At 40.7% G+C, this 21,267-nt stretch overlaps 1 protein-coding gene across 1 annotated transcript in view; it reads left to right on the top strand.

Moving 5' to 3' along the window:
• LOC111862349 overlaps nt 1-21,267 on the top strand; it is a 426,180-nt gene that overhangs the window by 240,185 nt on the left and 164,728 nt on the right. The window lies entirely within an intron of this gene.

The following is a 21,267-nucleotide window of genomic DNA, read 5'->3' as shown; positions in this document are numbered from 1 at the left end:
TACAGAAAACCAACTAAAATTGTTTATGCATTTCTAATCTCCCGAACGCATTCCATACATAACGTCCAGCTCATCTTAATTGATATGTTCAGCCTAATTTTAGGAATGCATATTGTCACGTGTAGGGGGTACGCGCTACGAAACTGACGGGTTCTAGTTCGGATGGTTTCTGTGCTTTTAGAGAATATAGTGATTTTTTGGTTTGTTTATCTCTTAGTGGTAAGTTTTATTTATAGTTTTATATTTTCCGTGAAGTTTTTGTTCCAAATTTTGTGATATTATGGTTTATTATATTCCATAAATTACCTCATTCATTCGCATTTTGAAGATGTAGGGTGTATAAGGCTTTATTGAGAACCTGCTTTTTAGTATACCAACATTTCATTTCAGTCTTTATTCCAATTTTTGTGAATTTTGATTTCATTTTCTTTATAATAGATTTGTTATGTTAGTGTATATTTATGTAGGCATATTTTGGAATAAAATTTTTTCAAGGCATGTTCTGTTAAAATAGATGTTAGCGTTGCAGTTCAATAACTTGAGTTTGTTTTCATACATTTGTATATGCTAAATGCGTGACTCTCATAAACTATTTCTGTAGTGTGCATCCTGTTATGTGACGTAAGTATATGGTTAGGTAACGTTTCCGTCAACACAACAAGGAAAATGGTATCACAATTGAAATCAGTGTCTCATAGATTGAAATGTATTGTTTTCCGCTTTGACGTCAATTAATTGCTGACATACATTGCTGTTATTTGAGGCAAACATTGATTTTACCGCGCAGATAGAAGTGAATCCAAGCATTTACAGGGAAATGCATTATACTGCGATTGACCGGTCATTTTTATGCCTCTTACAAAATTCATAAACAACTGAAGAACGCAGCATACATTTAAAGTGGCATAAACTGTTTTACATACCATTCCAGTCCATGTATGGCAAGGTTAGGTGTAATAAATATGTGTACTTCATGCTCGGCCTCAAACAGTTGAGTGCAATGGCTACAGTTACCCTGTGGGGGATGACGTAAAGGTAAATAAATACATCCTGCTAATGGACACTGCGCCTGACAGACCATATTTTTCACATGCACACTCGACGTTCAGACATAACTGAGCGGTTAGACGAATATACGACATTTCGATGAGATGGTGAGAGGGGATTATGGATGAAACGCTTTCCGCTGACTTGTGATTATTATCCCTTCCTGAAGGGAAATAAAAAGGAAATTACTGAGGGAAATTTTATTAATATAGTCTCTTTCAGTTATATTTACAAGTTTTTTGTTTGTGAAATCACATGACGTATAGATTTGGTAACAGCAGCTAACCCATACGCTTACAGTTTCTCTCTTTGTGTTTACACACAAGACTGAATGTAAATTTTGGTATTTTCAAATTTTATTTTCCTCACTCTTCAACGGAATCTTAAATATATTATTCCTTCTGTTCTCGCACAAAATAAAGCTTATTCTACCTTCTTCGTAAAGGAAGAAACCTCATAGAAGTACTTTTCATTGTTTTGTGTCCTTCCGTACGTATAAATATGAAACGTTTCCCTGCAACAAGATATAAGGCTAATTCTTCTTCCCTTGTAAGGGAATGAAGTTCACAGAAATATCTCTAATAGCATTCTCGTATCATGAGGAGACGACAGGGAACGGAAACAGAAGGTTCGCAGTGTGTGTATTTCAATGGTTTTACGTCTGTACCTCTTACAGAAGCAAAGGCCCGATCTCCGTATTCTGAACTTGTAAGGGATGCGTTGCACTGGCTGATATAATGTTGTGCATTTCTTGGCCTTCTGCATTATTCTCGGCACGATTATAATTATTTCATCGAGTCTATGTATTTTTATTAATAAGTGATGCATCGCTATGGAATATACGTAATTTATAGTCCATTAATCTTACAGAGTTACAATTAATTTACTTAAGCTTGCTTCCTACGTATTCATAATTCATACAGTAACCATAGCTCTCTTGCATGTTATTCTGATCTATGTCCTTAGTGGATTTTCTTAGTTTTTATCAGATTACTTCCGGTGCAGTACATTGAAATATATCACCAATGACCCTTTGTAGATCTTTACAAACTCACCTTTCATGATCGTCTTCCATTCGAACATAATGTAATATAACCGATGAAACTGAAATAGCATTATTAAATAATCTAAATTTGAGTCAGAGTCAGAGGAGATATACACCTCTTCTATTAATACGATTATTATGACAGTGTAATTGAGAGAGAGAACTTGCTCCCTTCTCCTCGCGCCCTTCTTCATATCAGTGTTATCGTCTCAGCTCGCTGTCTGTTCCTTCAGCAAAATTCTGTATTGGTTCCTTATCTCTCCCGTCCCGCACGGACTCTTCTATTTCACTGTCCAAAACCCGTATAAATTGCGAAGTTCCTCGTTATGCAATATCCTACAGTGCTCACTTACTTCGTCCTTCTAGTCAGCTTCCTGTGTGTGTTCCATAAAGTGTAGAACGTAGGTATTCATGGTCACGGTTACTCCATACCAAAGAGTTATGTATGCCAGCGGCAGCAGATCCGTTGCTCTCCATCGAGCTTATGTCCTCTTGGTTTGCAGTGCATTGTGTGAAGCCTATACATAAAGGGACCTGGCATGCGTCATGAGTAAACGAAATCTTATTTCTTTATGTCACCCCAAGGATGCATTTCTCGGGTTTATCTTCTTATCAGCACGGAACATCCTACTCTAGCGGGTGCTGCCACGTGCTATGTGTCTCTCCAACGCTCGTAAAACAATTAGAATCTTGAGGTCTTCGAATTGAAGGGAGTCGGGGAGAACTCTCTGGGGAAAGAACAAAATGAAATGTGGGACATTCACTGGAACTGGACCAACGATATTACATGTTATTTTCGGTGCCTATATACACTTATGATTGCACGTAAATAGACACACACATGTACATTTTCAAACTGGGGACAGAAAGCGACTTTGACAAAATATTTGTTCCATTCATGCATACTTTTTCCCCCTTGGCACTACAGCCCCAGTGGGCCTAGGCCTACCTCCATGAACTTCTCCGTTCACTTCGGTTTTTCTAGATCTTACACATTCGGTAGGACTCCTTGGGCGGGTGATCAGCTCGTCGCAAGGCCTCTACTTCTACACAAACACAGAAAAACGCACACACACAAATTAAACATCAGTGCCATGAGTGGGATTCGAACCCACGATCCCGGTTTCCAAGCGAGCGAAAACAGTACATGCCTTAGACTGCTCGGCTACCGTGACCGGCTCATGCATGCTTACTACTACTAAAATCAAAATTTTATCTTTGCAGTCAAATAACCTGCCTGAAAAATAGATTGCATCCACATTTCCCTTACAGGAGTATTAACTAATTCCCTAGCTTCGTATTGCAACTCTTTTCTTTCTTTCTTTTTTTCTCTTTAATGAGAGCTTCTCGGCTGACCAAGGAGTTCTCTGCTCTAAAGGAACGGAAAATTTCACAAAATCCCTTCTTCCGGTTCCGTCGTGATGGACTCCAGATCCCAATATCCTTCTTTCCTGAAAGAAAATTTAATATTATCCGACACTTACGCCTGCCAGAATATTCCTTTCCTCTGAGTTTTTCCCACAAAAATCTTGCATCCATCTCTCATTGCACGCTAGAATTCGAGCCCATCTTATCCGCTTTGATTGAATGACAATGATATTAGATGAGAAGAGATTATGTTCCTCGTCATCTAATTGCTTGCACCACATTCTTGCTTCCTTTTCTAATCCCAAATATTCCGTTCGGCACTTTGTTCTCAAATGCCGGGTATGAGCTGTCCCTCAGTGACGGACCAATAACGATAATAATATCATATCATAATTCCGTTTACTTCAGTATGAGTATTTTATTCTTTTTTCTAGAAAAAGGAGCACGTTTTAATATAATTTTTCTCTCCTCCTGCTTAAACTTTGGGGCATAGACTGATAAACCCATACACTTGCGAAACATCCATGCCTTGTGTGGGATTGAAACCCACGATCCCGGCTTCCGCGCAAGCGAAGTTGGTACATGGCTTAGACCGCTCGGCTACCGTGACCGGCGTGTTTTAATATAGTCGCCTCATACGCTTTCTTCTTTCCTTTTCGAAATAGCACGTTTTGGGTACAAATGACCCTGGTCTTCAATTTCACAGGTTTTGCTGTCTTTTAAAGCGTATACATCCCTTGCGGTTCTCATGGCAAGTTCCACTGCATCACATCCGACCCTGCTTTCAGTCACTGTTTGTCTCAAACTCCACGTCACCTCTCGACAGCAAAGAAAGTTCTTTGATCTAGCGTCAATTCTCCGCCTTCGCTCTGTACAAAAACCTGTTAACGTTGTTAAATCATATTCCACTTCTGAAAGGCGTAATTTTCCAGGCAGGAAAATGAAACAAAGCAGTCATCCGTAATTTACATTTCGGCATTGTTTTTGTATCACAAGTATCTGAAAACTTTCCATCTTTTAACAAAATTAGTTACTGGTTCATTGTTTAGTTGCAGATTAACCCCATTAAAGTCCATTGATTCGATATGCACCACCTGCTTTAGCACACTCAAACTCCCACAGGGTGTGTTTGTATTTGTTTGGTTCTCACAATAAGCAACGGCTATTTCCCTAAACAGCGTTAACCGGGTGCTCGCTGTAGCGGAGTCCTAATGCGTTTTGTGTGAGATACGGACTGAATTCAGAAGAAATAAAGACTGTGACCGCAAGAGTTTGATGGCAAAAAAATATATCTGTGGTTGTGAGGCTCCGACTAGTTCGCTTGTGGACTAAAACCACGGAGATTTTTTTCTAATTATGTGGCTCAAGGAGCTTAGCGCCAAGTCGAACTGATTGGCGGAAAACCGCCAGCCGTAAAGTAAATCTCTCTCTAATTTTGTCTTGGATCCGACGTGGGGCTTGACACCAAGAGAGACTGGCCGACTGGCCGTCGGTCGTAACATAAGACTTTAAAGGGTTAATTAATTTCATTTTTACCAATATAGAAACTTTTTGATAAGGTCGAAACGAATATTGCGGTCAAGCCCTCCTGCTTCGTATCGGAAAGTCCCAGGTTTAAGTTTTCATCCTGATACTAAATATCCTTACTGATTTAATTCGTGGTTTTCCTTAGTACCTCAAAGAAACTGCCGAGATAGTACCTCAAATTAGTCTACCATCCCTTCTTCCCATTACACTCTGACTTACAGTTCGCCCACTTGTATACACTCCCCTCTTTTTTGGCGTCATATCGTGGTCATGTTGTTTCCTCAAGATCCGCAGTTACGTCTCTGGGATATTAGTGTCGGCATGAAACTATATTAATCAGAGTGTGGAATCACTAATTAGGGTTTAGGAATGGAAATGAGTTTTGCTGGCCTCGTCACAAAGCAAATGAGATACAGCTACACAGCTTTCGCCGGTTGTACTTCAGATATGAAATGGAGCGAACGGAATTAACTCAGTTACATAAGAATATTTTGCTGGTTTCGCTCATAATGCAAAATTATAATAGAAAACACAACTCACAATGGTAACTAAGTTATCCTTGGATTTAATTACTTAAGAATCACGCCATGAAATGTATAGGAGAATGGACGTATGTGCTGCGGGAGTAACCGACCCCAGTTCTGTTGCGTGACCCTACGGAACGTGTGTGTTCTTGGCTGTTAAGAGAAACTATTCTTAAGAGTTGTCTTTCAAATGTGCACCTTCAGTCCCGTCCCCTCTCTTCAACTTGAGACTGGAGGACATAAATCCCATGGCTGGAAGGACGTAGTGTTATGACGAAGAAAATATATGTCTAGTCACAGCACATCCCTACTTAAGGGGTATTTTTTTCCATTCAAGTGGCTAACAGTACGAGACGGGAACTCCTTACACACGGCTGAAGCAAAGGCCAGTTGTGGGTACTCAAGTGTACGTGTAACATGACAACACGGTCTGCAACGTTGCCCTTTCTCTCTGGATGATGAATGTGGGTGTCATAGCGGTTCATTTCCCACGTTTTTCTTATTAAATACTTCAGTCTCTTACAAGAGTGTGTTTAATTTTGGAAAGAAACAGGATGGAAACTTTATAAATTAAAATATCCTGGGTCGACAATCTTAGACTAAAAACATATTAAGCTTTAAGAACATATGTGAGCCGGGTTAGTTAAGGTTATACATTTCCTAGCTATGGACTTGAAGACAGGGCTCTCATTTCAAGCAAGTGCATGGAATTTTCTCTTCATTACCGCGTTCAGACCGCCTCTGGCCCCCAGTCTGTCTGCATATCAAGGAAAATGTCTCCGAGACAGCGGCCGGAATGTGGATTCAGTCGCCCGCTTTCATCAGTGACACTAGTTAATACTGCGCTGAATTATATACCCACTTCTCCAAAGTCTTCATGATATGATTCCTACACAAATGGTAATTAAGGTAAAGTTGTCCCTTTGCTTAACTAGTTAAGCACCAAACCAGGATATCGTTTGAGGAAGGGAATGTTTAGAGTAAACATATTTCTTTTTTCAATGGCTCTTCCAGCCCATTCAGAACCCAGGCATCTTATTCAGTTCCGTAATCATTTTTCACAGACGGTAGGATTCCTTGGACGAGTGATCAGTCGTCGCAAGGCCGCTACCTAAACACAGGTCAACACAAACACAGAATAAATGCTTACACATACCGAACATCCATGTCCTGATTGTGTTTCAAACCCATGATCCCAGCATCCGAGCGAGCGAAGACAGTTCATGCCTTTGACTTCGAGGGTGCTGTGACTGGCAGCTTACACATATAGACAGTTTAAAAAAATAATCCTATATTCAAACCGGAATTATAGTGTGCTCCAGCACTAACTATCTGAATTTATGTGCAGAAACTACCTAGTTCGAATTCCAGGCGAGTTACTTGCTGTCGTGACCGAGGTGCTTTTGACTTCTCTGCACGAATGTTGGAAGAGTAGGTTGATGTAGGTTATCACCTGTATATTCCGCATACCGTTAACGGTCAAGAGAACTCGGGAACTGCCAGGTTCGAATATCGGCTGGGAAACTATTCGCATTGGAGTGTGTCATGAATTCCCCAGTCTCTCCAGACAAATTCTTAAGTGTCATCTCGTTTAGATGATGACCCATTTCTTCCAAAATCCTTTCACAATCTCCATTATTAAGCCATCCGCTCATTTCTGCGCTCGTTGCTTAGCTACTGACAGAGCCGTTAAATAACCCACGAATAGATACATTGCAATCTCTGTCTTCATGTTCCCTGAGCGCTTGAAGGGAAAGTCGTACCCATCCGAGATCCTAAAATACCTCAAGGATTTCGATGAATCTTCATACTGATGCTGAGCGCTGAAGTTACAGTGGCGAATGTTATTTGTTCTGAGTGCTTACATAACCTCTACTTCAGATCGACCTAATATCGATCTTAGTCTGTTTTCTCAGAGATACCTCACTGTGCAAAATGGTAGAATGTAAGGTAAAATTCAAATGGTTTTACTTTTTACGACATATGAGGAAAAGGAGGGTAAAAAGGGAAAAGCTGCCCCATGGGAAGGGATGCCCCTCCTCCTAACATACGCAGTTGTGGTGAAGAAGAAGCTATGTTGTTTAGTGCCGTGCAGGGCATTGAGTGCTCTGTATGTTTAGTGCAAGTTTGTCTTATTTACCCACTCGTCTGTTTCAGACAGTTTAGATCTTCAGCGTGTTCATAGAATTTCATGAGCCTTAACAGTGTGTAGATATACGACAAGTATTCATAAAATTAAAGGTTTTCCTTCGGTTTATGTTCAAAGGAGGGACATCGGAGTCAGTCGGAGTCTACATCTTCGTGCTCAGATGTCTACAAACAGTGAGTCATATCTCTCGCTCTGGTTGGGGAATATAGCAATTAAGTGAAGGAGAGATGGTCCCAAAACATACTTACTTTTATTCAATCAATTTGATAGAGATAACGGTATATTTTAATATATTTTATGTAACATCACAAGAAGTTTACAAGTTTTCTATTTTTATTTGTTTCTATTTTTCCTGATGATAGTAATAACTTGTTTTCAAAACATAAGGCATGTGTCCCAGGTTAACCGTATGTTATGAATGTACGTACTTGGTAAATGTAGGTTTACAACAATTGACGTACGTTATAAAAATACACTTGTGCGTATAATATACATATATCAAATCCAGTTAAATAATCGTGTAGAAAATAAGGTGCTTTCCAACTCTGCAGAGCGCCTATTGAATTCACTCAGACCGTCTGTCTGTCTCTACGCAAACACAAACGCTGGTTTGTTTATAGTTCACGTGATTGCAGCCCTGATGTGTCTCGCGTTTATCAGTGTTTTTGCTTGCAATCGTCAATCTTGCGCTGTACATAAAAGAGCATCAAAGGCTAGCATTCACTAATTGAAAATCCAGCGGTAATAGCGGAACGCGAACTCCAGTTCTACAATTCCTAACTTGTTAAGGTTTGAATTTATTGTATGTTTTGTCTGTGCATTCATGTTCAAAACAGTTAGTCTCTTTGCGTCACAAATAATTAACTTTCCAACATGCATGTTTAAACTTGATGAGACTGCCTTTATCTTGCTTCGGAAATTGAATTCTGTCTGAATTTCATGCGACAATTCTGTGAAACTAATGAATACAAGTTACACATATCAGTCGTTTCGACCTAATTTGACTTTGATGAAAATTGTTAAACGTCACCCCCCCTCAACGCAGACCTAATCTAAAGTGAATACTCAAAAGACAAAGTTATCAGAATTTGTATCGCGTAAATTGTGAATATCATGAGATTTCTAAGGTTTCTTTTCCCTTACAAAGAGGAAACTTTGCTTAAATGAAGTAGCCCACCTTAATTTTCATACAAATAACCACAAGACATTAGATATGCCAAAATAGAAGCACTCGGGTTTCACGTAATTCTAAGTACGATGACATTTGCTCTTTGCCCTAAAAAGTTAAACTCAAATGTCCGTCTACTTCGAGATCTGTTCACGTCTTTCCACCCGTCTAAACACAAGCAAACGTATATTCCTTACTATGGACTAAGTACAGTGTGGGATTATTAATGAGATTTATTACTTCTTGTTTCAGTGATAATTGCATACGGATTTTACGTGAATCATCATGCGAAATTCTTTGATTTCGCTTCGAAGGTTGAAATAAATTCAGCCTTTCTCTCTGACTGTAACATTGAACTCCCCTTGTTTGATGTATGAAGGACCTTGTACTGAGAAAGCTGTATGCGTTTTACTTCGAGGGTCTGCATTATTCCGCTAAACGTTACTATGTAAGCAATAGTGCATTATACTACGCTTAGGACAATATATAATCACGTGACGGAGTTGTGGACGCATTTGGATTGGTAATCGGATTTATTGGACAGTCATACTGCTCGTGGCTACACTTCACAAATCAGCAGCACACAAAAACTAGTGTTCTCAGTCACGGGCTCCTCTGCGCTTCTTGCTAGCGGCTACCACCGGCGGATGTTCCCTTCCTCTGGGTTCCCGAACTGTCCCCGGCCTCACCTACCAGCTTCCCACTTTTTATAACTGCAACTCTCAACTGGCTCAACTGAACTACTAGTTCTCTTTATATGGCCTCGGCACGGACCTCACAGAAAATGTCTCTTACATTATTGCGTGTTCTCTCGTTGCCGGGAAAACAACGTGTCCACAGAGCAGTTCTCTAGCAACGGCCATTGTACCATCGCCTCTTTACTAGTTGTTAGATGGCAATGAGTCTACATGTCACTGTTTCTTTCCTGTTTCTTTTTGGAAAATCAACATGGCTTCTGCATTAATATGACAACAAACCTAAAGCTGACGACAGCCAGAGATTATAAATGTACGGAGAGAAGTTCCTAGCGGAAGCTCGGCTGAGTCTACTGAAAAACCGCTTTGAACCATTAGAGGCAGTGTTCTGCCTAATAACATGTGAAGACAAGATCATATCTATGTCACATTTTCTATATAATGATGTGCGTCATGTCTTTAAACTGATATCATATTCGCTTTTCTGTGATAGTCAACGGCAACCTGAACAGTACGTGGTACATTCTGTCTCCAACATGTCAGTGTTTCACTGAATTTCTGACCCTATTATCTCGTTTTCGAAGGACACTGAAACGGATATGAATTGTGCATTATCACTGTACCACGCCTCCCCGTTTATCTCAACATATTTCCACAGCACAAAGTTCTCTTATAAATGTTTTCCCCAATACTAAGTTAATCAGCAGCAGAATCACAATTTGACAGAAATGAAACCCCAACTCCTCCAGTTTCATGGGTAAAAAATGTGACACACACTAACTCAGTTTGCTATCCGGCCGAATGTAACGAACAAATGAATGCAACTCATTTAAATACAGAACACGAACACGTAATGGTTTTTAGCGGGCTGCTGTGGGCACAACATGCTTCGAAATTGCACCGCACGCTCGGGCCACTCTTTTTAATTTGCACTTCCTTTTCCTTCCTGAGCACAAAGCCAGAGGAATGCGCAGTCTCACAGCGGACGCTGGATGACCCTTGAACTTTCCATGTTACGTTATCGAATGTCAGGTGAAGAGCACTCATAATCTAGAGGGCCTATGTTAGATTCTGGAACCGGAGGACGGTATCCTAAGTAAGCTGTTTCGTTCAACTCAGCACCTCAAAGCAAGTGCTTTGAGGCTTCTTCTCAGCCTTCCCACTTCAGCACTCGCAAACCTCCGCTCTGTGCCCAACCGCACATAACCTACATAGCTGAGAAAGCGTTGCCAAATAATCTAAATCAGAAGAGTTATATCTGCTGAGTAATACGCAGTGTAGTCTGGTGAAAGTCAGCTGACGTTTCGGACAAACCTATCATCTCCATCTTCACTGTCACAGGGTCATCCAAGCAACTTTTTTAGTTTCTTGGTATGAGGTGAAACTGAGGCAACTTGGTACGTCGGCCACTACTGGCCTATTGTACTAGCCCGGAATGATAGATGATGGTGATTGTGGAGCAATTGGTGGAATGATAATTGGCAGGAGAAACCGAAGTATATAGTGAAAACTGCTCCAGCGCCACTTTGTCCACCCCAAATCCCACGTGATATGATCTGGGCTGGAACGCGGGCCGCCGCGGTGGAAAGCTGGCGACTAACCGCCCGAGCTATGGCGCGGACATCCAAGCAACTAACCAGCATGAAGCAGGCCGCAGAGAACAGGCTGTATACACGTAGGTTAGATCCCTCGTAGTCTACATAATCTTGTTTTCTGCAAGCGGTTCGCTCTGCTTGCTGCCTACTACATGCTGGTCTTTTCTTATTAGTCTTTGCCCTGAAGACAGAGGCTATATGTTCTTCCGAAACATTTGCTGACTTTCAGCGGACATCCCCCAAAATAAAACTTTTCGTAGCCAGCGCTGTGAGTACCTGAAATCCAACAAAGTGCGTCACAGTCCATTAGCGGAATCAACTTACAGCACGTTGTCGCGCACTGCGCAGAAGTCTCGCGTAGCAGTGACTGAAAGTTTCATCACTTCCTACCTGCTCCGCTCTGAGCTTTGTCATAAGAAAAGACGCTTCGTTGTGTGCATCTGGCATCAGGAATCAGTATAATTATCCAGTAGAACACAGGACATGACAATAATATCGTCACGTGTATAAGTGACTTGTAGATGGGGTTCGGATTGGTGAATACATTTATTGGACACCCACAAGTCGTAACTACAAATAATTATAGCACTCTAAATATTACTGTTACTGTAACACATAGAGTCTAATGGCTTAGCCGTTGCTTGGTAACACTTCAACTATTAAATCCTCGAAAGATGAGTCTTCAAGAGTCTCTAGTCTCTCGAATTCTTTTCGCAGTGCGGCTGACTCACCGCGAATCAATTGCGTATCATTTTTATAAGCCGGTGCTTACCGCAGACAGAACACAGATTTGAATACTTCGTCTGTTGTAATCTGCATATCTGTTGCCACGGGAACGCATAGCAATCTCTGGGCAACCCTTTGATTTATATCACCGTATTCGTTGCAGCAGAAACGTGCTTTAGTTAGCTGTTGTAACGGAAATATAGTTTTTACTTAGCCGTTGCTTATCAGCGGAGTATGGCTTTGGCTAAACTATTCCGTCTTTCAGGCGTCATGTCACAATATATAAACTACATAAAAGTGCATCTCTGTTGTGTTTAACACTGTTCTCTCTATGAAAATCGAATATTAAATCGGGTCTATCAATTGGAAACGTTGGGATTAGAACCCTTCCAATAATAACCTTACAGTCCAGTTTCCCTACATGATGATTATCACACCGGTTTCGTGTTTATTAAATGTATTTTTCGAATACCGGGCAAGAGGATTTCCATATTTTTCTGAGATCCTACAGAGAATTGCAGGATGGGCCATACAGGTACATCTCTGTACTGAACTTCTTCATAAGCATCCTGTCACTTCTCATTTGAGTGGTCACAGTCTATTCAGCTTTTCGTTAAACGAGCAAGGACCATTGAACCTGAAGACTGTAGGTACTAGGACGAACTCCCTTAGTACCTCCTATATATTTGGTAAATCCTTCTTACTCGTTTCCTCAGTGACTACCCCAAGCACTTTGATGTAACCACAAGCCTCCACACCTGTATCCAGCAAACGCCCGGTTCGATGGAAAATATGATGACCAGAAATACGGAAGTAGTTTCTCGTAGTTTCCACTCTTCTGTTCACTCAAACACCGGGATAATGCCTACAAGGACACGACTTATAACTAGTTAGTTTCCTTCTTATCCTGGGCATTAGCCGCCTTCTGCGTGTAGGCTATAATAAAAACACAACTTTCCGGAAGCAGTTTCCCTTCATCAGATAAACGGGGGAATCCTAATGTAATCGGTCTAATGGACTGGCTTATTCTCAGTCACTGCTCCGGTGGGCAGGAGAACCAGTTTGAAAGCCATTCTTTCATCATAAATTCACAGGTTGGTTAATTTCCACGATAAAACACAAATTGACTATGATGCACTTACGCGGAAACATTCAGATATAAGCAACTTCCTACTATATATTTCTTACCTTGTCATGTTTTATATCGATCCCATTCAATGCAATACAGAGTCTGCATTTGAAACAGTTAAGAATCAGCCGTTTATTGTTCACTCAATATTAGCAACGTCATCGATAGGGAATATTCCTGGAATTTGCCGTTAAGTGAAATTAAATTGTATTACTACTTTCTCATATTTGCTATGAATTTGCTGCTCGTTGCTGACTATGGTCTGAGTGAAGTTCCTTGAAGGTCTGCTGCTAAGAAACGTATACATTGTAATGCTTTGAGTATGCACCGTGTAGTGAAGCGAGTCTGTTGCTCGTTACGACAAGCTGTAGAGTTCCGCACTTGTTCTGACTCGGAGGAGCAGTTAAGCGCAGCAGATTTGGTTGAGATATTCCACACGACGTTGACGCTGTGTACTCAGAGCAGTGGAGGCTGCACTTACACATCGTTAGCTCTCTCGCAGAGAAGCACTGGCCTGCCTCTGTCTTTGCTAACTCTAGACTTGTTTCATTACACCATACCCCTGGAAACTGAGAGTACTTGAACATATACAAGATTTTGCAAGGATTCAGTGTGCTGTGAATACGATGTTTCATGTACATTCAGTTAACAAATATTATGGGGGTAAATACAAATATTTATGAATGAAACACAATTCTACTCTAAGCTGCCCCGAAATACGTCTGAATCTGTGATGAAGTGATCTTGTTTTCACTGATCAAGTACGTGTCACAGCGTATTTTGTGTGTAAACTGATAAACTATTTAATTAATCATGTATATTTTTTAAAAAAAGCTCACGACCTTTCCTGAGATATAAATTCTTCCGTCTTATGGTCTTATGGATAAAAGTATGTGTACGGAGCCTGGGCTTTCCGCTCTCGCTGCAATTGTGTTTCATGGTTACCCTACACGTGCACTAAGCTCGTCCGCAAATCAAGAAGTTCAGAATTACGCATTACTGTCATATGAGTACAATTTCGAGGGAGAGGGCAGAGGAAACAGGGTGTCAAATAGTAGTTGATACTATTGCCTCCTTGACGGAAAGTTTAAATATTCAAATATCTCTTCTCGGGCCATCAGCTCTGCCAATGTGTAGATGGTGACAGACGTTTAAATTTTGCCTGTCTATGTCATCAGATGTCGTTGGACACAGACGCAGTCTCCGAAACGTCAAACTCGAATTCGATATTAACACCGCTGATAGCTCGAGGATGCTTAACTATATACTATGGCATATTTGCACAAAGGAAGAATAAGGGACCAGAGAAGCAGTCATTGCTAGGCAACAACTTCGTACTATTATATCGTAACATTCCGCTGAACTTTCCACTTAGTGCCGATAAGTATTTTTACAGTCTCATATGCAACATTATGTTCTATAAAATTTATTAAAAGTTTAAAAGTTCATCACTACATGTTTCGACCACACATTTTATATGTTACATGTGGTTATCAAAATACAAAGCGATCCTTGCCCGAAAGACCCTTAGCTGGTCGGCTTTTGTAGCTGAGACGAAATGTGTTTCCTGTGAGGTACAAAGTGAATTCTTCCATATTATTAATAAGTTTAGTCTTTAAAGGATTAATTAAGCATACACCGTGAAAACTTACGGTGGAGTAGATGTATGATCATATGCATACTTAACCTTGACATGAAATTGGAGATAGCTTGAGTAGGCCTGAAATCTGAAAGAAAATCCATTGTCTCGGACATGAATCGAACCCCAATTCCTCGGTAATGAGGCCCGTAGTGTAGTCGTTATATCATCTGTGAACAAACATCATTAGTTTTTCTTTGCAAGGAGCCATCTTTTAAAACTACAATGCAAGGAGGCAGAAAAAACACTCGCTCTCAGAATGTATCATGATTCTCGACAGTTGAAGATCTAACAATGCTAGATTATGCAGTACCAGGCGAGAAATAGCATGTAGTGGCAGTCTGAGCGGTTCAAGAAGACATTCGTGGTGGCGGGTGCTTGAATTCTCGAACCGTGCACACGGGGCTTGAATTACCGATCTATATGCGTGAATATTTTTGGGATGTTTGAAATATAATGAAAACGATAGAATAAACATGGGAAAATGTACTCCAAATTGAAGAATAAAGTAACGTTGTCCCTGTGCTTAGTTAATTAAGCACCATGCCATAAAGATATGAGGGATAGTGGAGGTATAGTTCCACCATACTGAACTCGGACGGTAGATGAAGGTGAGTGGATAGATTAATTCCGGCTACTTTACCCTCGGACAAATATCCCCTCACGGTAACCATTACATAGGAGGATAGGTGGCCCCAGAGCCGGTTTGGACGCTATGGAAAAGAAAAAAATAATTTTCCTCTGCCGGGAATCGAAACCCACATCTCGACCGTTAGCTTAGTCGCCATACCGACTGAGCTATTGGAGTACTCATACAGCGAAACCTCATTAATTCGGAATTGGCGATAATTCAGACAACTGCCTCTTTTTATTGCGCATTGCGACATTTATGATCACATTGTCGCGATCAGCCATTGCAAACTGCCGCGTGTAGCGCTAGCGTAGGTCACTGTAGATTCATGTAGGCCTCACATCAAACATGAAGGCCATTTTAGAACAGATTTCAAGTCAAAGGGTTCTAGATCTAGGACATCGACCGCAAAAGAATAGAGACCGGGGAGAGCTAACCTAAAACTTTCTACTTTTACGTGAACAGTGATTGTTAATATTTCAGTAGGCCTCGTCTTATAATTTTATAACTTCCCTGAACATATTTCCAGCAGCACTTCTATAATTCGGACTCTCACTAATCTGGATATTCATTGGCCTTTATGTTCTTATTGCATTTGTTAAAATCTGTCCTGTATTTGCCGCGAGATCTGGATAAACAGAGAAACACGAATTCAAACACGGTTTCTCTATTGTGCTTCCATTTTTGCAGCGGACATAACAAAAATGTTGATGGCCACAGACGTCTGGAATGTTTCACACAAACAAGTCAATGCAGCGGGCGGGAGTGAGGGGGGTGTTCTGTAACAGGAGCGCAGTCCTGCGGCCTCCGTACCATGTTTTGTGGAAATTAGTTGCGACACACACAGGCCAAAAAGCGTGCCTCTCTGGCAGCTACAAGTGAGAACAAACGGGACACATGCAGAACAATAGCATTAGTTTAGTGAGACGACCCACACAGCATGGGTTTATATATATATATATATATATATAAGTTTACCAATAGCAGTTGCACCGAATCCTATGGTAACAATACTGGATGTGTGAAGTCCATATAGAAACAGCTTACCCAGTAGTCGTGGAAATCTACCAGAACACTACACGAACTGTGTCGTAGTTCTGCGCATGTGTACGAGTATATTGTGCTACGCAGTGGCTGGAAAAGCATTTCGAGTCCTACAGGACAAATTACAGGTTCATTCTCCATCTGAAAAAAAAAAAAAACAACAAAAAAAAACATTGACATTATTATTAGTATTACCTGTATTATTATAGGGGCACGCGGTATCGTCGTTGGTTGAGGCACTATGCTACAAGCCGGAAGGTCGCGGGTTCTAGTCACGATGAAGTGGATTTTTCAATTCGCCTAATACTTCCAGCCGCACTATGGCCCTTAGACCGACTCAGCCTCAAACAGAAATGAGTCCCACGAATCTTCCTGGGGGTAAAGGGCGGCTGGCATATAAGGCTAACAACCTCACCGCCATCTGTGAGACGATTGTCTAGCGAAAAGTGGGAGCCTTGACGTCTTAGAACCCCTATGGGCCTTCACGGCCTGTTACAGGGATAGCTTTCCTTTACCTTTACCCTTTTTACATGTATTATTATTGTTATTATTACCAAACTCATAATCTCTCAAAATGAAAGTAAAGCTAGATTTATGTGTTTCAATCAGGGCAACTATGAGGACAGATGTCCACGTGACAACAATCAATAAAATCCTGTCAGCATTTAAATCTCATTACCATGTAAAGTGCTAAACCTGCTCAGAAATTATCCTGCCAATCATCTTCGCACCATTACTCCATACTCATTTATCACCTCTTCCTCTGGTATGCGGTAGCTCTGGCCAGGCGGTGCATTATACCCCAGGTTTCCAAGTTCGGGACTTCATCTATGACGGGTAGTGTGGTGGTTACCATTTAGGTTTAGTAGTCAAATGTATTCTGGTTCGATCTCATTTTATACCCGTAACATTGCAAACAGGAATAGGGCTCGACGACTTCAACTTTGTATAAAGTGATAGTCACCTGTCGACGTCAGTTGAACGAATTACCGAACAATTTTAATACCGGGTGTCCGGCTGAAAGGTATTCAAAATAAAAACTTATATCTCGAAAACTAATTGTCATACACGTATCCGGTTTATATCATCAGAAAGGAAAACTCTGAAAGATTGTTTTTCATACCCGGCTTACGCACATACGCCGCCATATTTCTGCCACCATGTTAGGAATCACCTGGGTAGAGAGATGGCTGGGAGATGAATCGGTAAGTTGGGCCAATTGCTTGGCGTCCTAGGTCGCCAGATTTAACCCCAGTGGATTTTATCTTGTGGAGTTACGTGAAGAACATTGTCTACCGGGTTAAGATCAACGACCTGCGACACCTAAAAGCCCTCATAAGGGACGCTGTGGCTACGATAACACCAAACATGCTTCAAGCCTGAATATTTGTCGTACCACCAAGGGAACTCACATTTAAATTTATTCAGTAAAGAAACATGCCAGAGTGGAACACTGCAAAAACATGTTACAGTCGGCCCAAAGTGATATAAAATTTACAAAATCGATTGTTACTGGTGACGAGACATGGAGTTTTCAATATGAGCCTCTCACAAAGCGGCAGTGTGCATTGTGGTTAAGCCCAAAGAAGTCGAAACCAATGAAAGTGCGCATGCAAAAGAGTCGAGTAAAGACACTGCTAACCGTTTTCTTCGATTCCAAAGGAATCATTCACAAGGAATTTCTGCCAGAAGGTCAAACAGTGAATTCTGATTATTATCTCGGAGTCCTCAATAATTTGTGGGCGAGAATTCTTCGAATTCGACCTGAATATCGAGAGCAAGGTTCCTGGTCGCTCCTCCACGACAATGCCCCACCCCACAAATCGAAGATCGTGCGCGATTTTTTGGCCAGAAAAGGGATCGCAATCCTTGATCATCCTCCGTATTCGCCAGATTTGGCTCCAGCAGATTTCTGGTTGTTCCCAAAAGTTAAGTTGGCGATGAAAGGAGACAGTCACGACACCATCCAGGACATCCAAAGGGAATGTACCGCAGTTTTAAATGCGATTCCACAAAACGAGTACAGTGACTGTTTTCGAAAACTTTTCAATCGATTCCAGCTATGTATTGATTCAGACGGAGACTATTTTCAATAAAAAGAGTGAAATTTTGAAAATAATTCACGTCTTGTATTTTTAATGAACACAGTCCTAACAGAACCTGAACACACTGTGTATATGGCTCAAATACATTTGTCACCACTTACAGAATTCTTCCAAATGCGAGTTGCCCACTAATTTGTAAGATCTCTTAAACAAAGTTGCTGAGATATTGCTTGCCTAAGTTTCCAGTCCGTCACTGAGTATCTGCTTTCTTTAACCTTCTTCACACTAGCAGCTCCCCGAAATCTGCAGGAGCTGTGTTCACGCCCCAGTAGTCATCAAACATTATTGATTTGGTTTCCGAAAACTACACGCCATAGCCTGGAGCCCTTGTTCGCATTTCAGCTGTCTGCACACTGCTCCATAAAGTAATTTCTTCTTCGAATGCTGAACTTTTTCTGAGCATCGTTTCATCGAGTTTTGCGACAGTGAGCTGGCAATATTATATTACACTTGCATAACAAGATTTGATTCTTTCAACTGCGAACACGTATTTACCTAGAGTTTGGCATATTGCACACATCATGGCAAACTCGATGTGGTCTCCAAATATATATTTTGATTTATATGATCTTGTAAACAATTTATATCCATTTTGTCCGTATATTTGTGAGTTCTGTTAGTGCATATAGAATTAATTGTGTGCTAAATACTAAAACAGTAGAGAAAGGATTTCCAGTAATTTAACAGCAGCTTGTTCAGAAATAACAATCGTCTTATTCATTGGTGGCCAACTCAGACCACACATGACATTAATAGAAGTCTGGTTATTCTTGGTCACAGTACGCTAGAGTGTTTTGACAAATCGCAACTCGTAACTTGTTCTTTTATTCTGGGACAATCGAAAATAATTAGAGTGCTGTATAAACACACCAGTATTTTTTCCCAGTAACGTAAACCCTGAAAAAGGAGGCAGTACGTTCTTTCGAAGATTCCTTTATTATTAGCATTTTTAAAACTGACACATACTTAGAAATTTCTACATTGGACATAAGATGGAAGATTTAATTTACATTGTACGTCCATTCATTATTATCAACGATTTTGATATTATAACAATGTTGGAAAGGAATACACACATCATCCATGGTCTATGGGTTTCCTTATAATTACAGTTATCTTTCCTGGTTTCTTAGCACTATATTTTCTTGTGATGACGGACTCAAATATGAGCACTAAAATACATAAAATAGATAAACATACAAATCTCTCGTTGAAAATACTATTTTTCCCTTGTGCAGCATTAAATATTTCAAATCCAAGGCATTATGAATACCTGATTTCTCCAGGGACAGATGGTTTTACTACATGGAAATGAAGCATTCTTTTATTACTTTCTTCTTTACATTGTGCTCACTCTTGCAGCAGCGTCTTGTAGCATTATGGTGAGGAGGGCACAGGTCTGTTCATTTGCAGCGTATCAACACTGTGTTACACATACCACATTCAGACGCGTTCCCCAAGACAGTATATCTGAATGATATCTCTACCTATACCGTGCCTTTCTTTATTGGACTACAAAGAGTTTATTCAGAAAATTGACAGAAATCTGCATGAGCTTTAGGTAAACTAGTGGTTATATTGAATCGCCTAAGAAATATAGATGCATAAACATTTGAGTAAGAAAACCGGGAGGGAGGAAACAACTAAGTATAGTTGTAGTACTTAGAAGTGACAGTCCTCCGACGCGGAGTAGGGGAAGTATTGGTAGTGGTGGGGAGAGCTCCAGCATCCCGGCAAGTGTGGCGGGGAATGCAGTACATGTGTTCTCAAAAGGAAATAACTTCTTAGCTCATTGTGTTGCATAGTGTTGGTGGTTTAGTCTCGTTGATGTTCACACATCCGATGTTAAGTTTTAAGTGCCGAATGGCAGACTATTATGCACTATACACTATTATACACTTTTCACTGTTACACACATGAAGAGCTTATTTACATAATAAAAGGGTCTATTCTAAAGGGGCAACACCGGCAATGTCCGCATAGATATCATCTCCACATGCCTGTCCTTCCTCGACACCACCAGATGAATCGGAGCTATCATCAGAACTGTCATCATTATCACCGACAACGTGGAAGACAAACTCCCGTCTTGCGTCAAAAAGGCCTTCCCGACCCATTAATTCTTGCTCAAAGTTCCTTACATGTTGACACCTACGTTGCCATTCTGCAGTTGTGGAAGCCAATTTTTTGTCTGTCAGTTTAATTACGTCATCCTTCTTAAGTGTGGTATTGTTTTGAGCAACCCAATTTTTTACCGTGGCCCATATTAACTCAATTGTGTTGAGTTCTGGGTGATACGGAGGGAGTCGTAAAATATTGTGATTGTGTTATGCAAAGATTCCATCTATTTTATAGGAAAGGTATTTCAGTTTGAGTGGTAGGAGCATATTATATGTGTCTGGATTCCGCAATGATGAAAAATCAGTGTTATTGAAGGTAATAGGTGGAAGATCATATATTAGCCAGGATATCATAAAATCTCTTCTTGAATTTGAGTTAGGGGCTCTGTTTAGTTGTACATTATGGTAGGGAGCATTATCAATGACAAGGACAGAATTTGAGGGAAGGTTAGGAATAAGTCGCTCCTTTAACCATTTTTCATAATTGGTGTAGTTCATGTCACTGTGGTAGTCTCCAGTTTTTGGTGGATTTGAAGCGGACATAGGCATTAGGGATGAAATCTTGCTCTCCCCCTGCATGGATAACAATGAGCCGTTGGTCTTTGGACACAGGGGAAAATAATCCTTGGATGGATCCATCACTCCATGCATATGGGGTGGTGTGCCAGGAATGAATATAGGTTTCATCCATGTAGATGACTGGGCGGCCCTCTTCCCTATTTTCTTTAATTTTCCGCAAATACTGAAGACGTTTG

The sequence above is a fragment of the Cryptotermes secundus genome, unplaced genomic scaffold, assembly GCF_002891405.2.
Source record: "Cryptotermes secundus unplaced genomic scaffold, Csec_1.0 scaffold487, whole genome shotgun sequence".
In the NCBI taxonomy this organism is placed as follows: domain Eukaryota; kingdom Metazoa; phylum Arthropoda; class Insecta; order Blattodea; family Kalotermitidae; genus Cryptotermes; species Cryptotermes secundus.
Note: the sequence above shows the minus strand (reverse complement) of the source record. Positions and strands in the feature narration are given on the sequence as shown.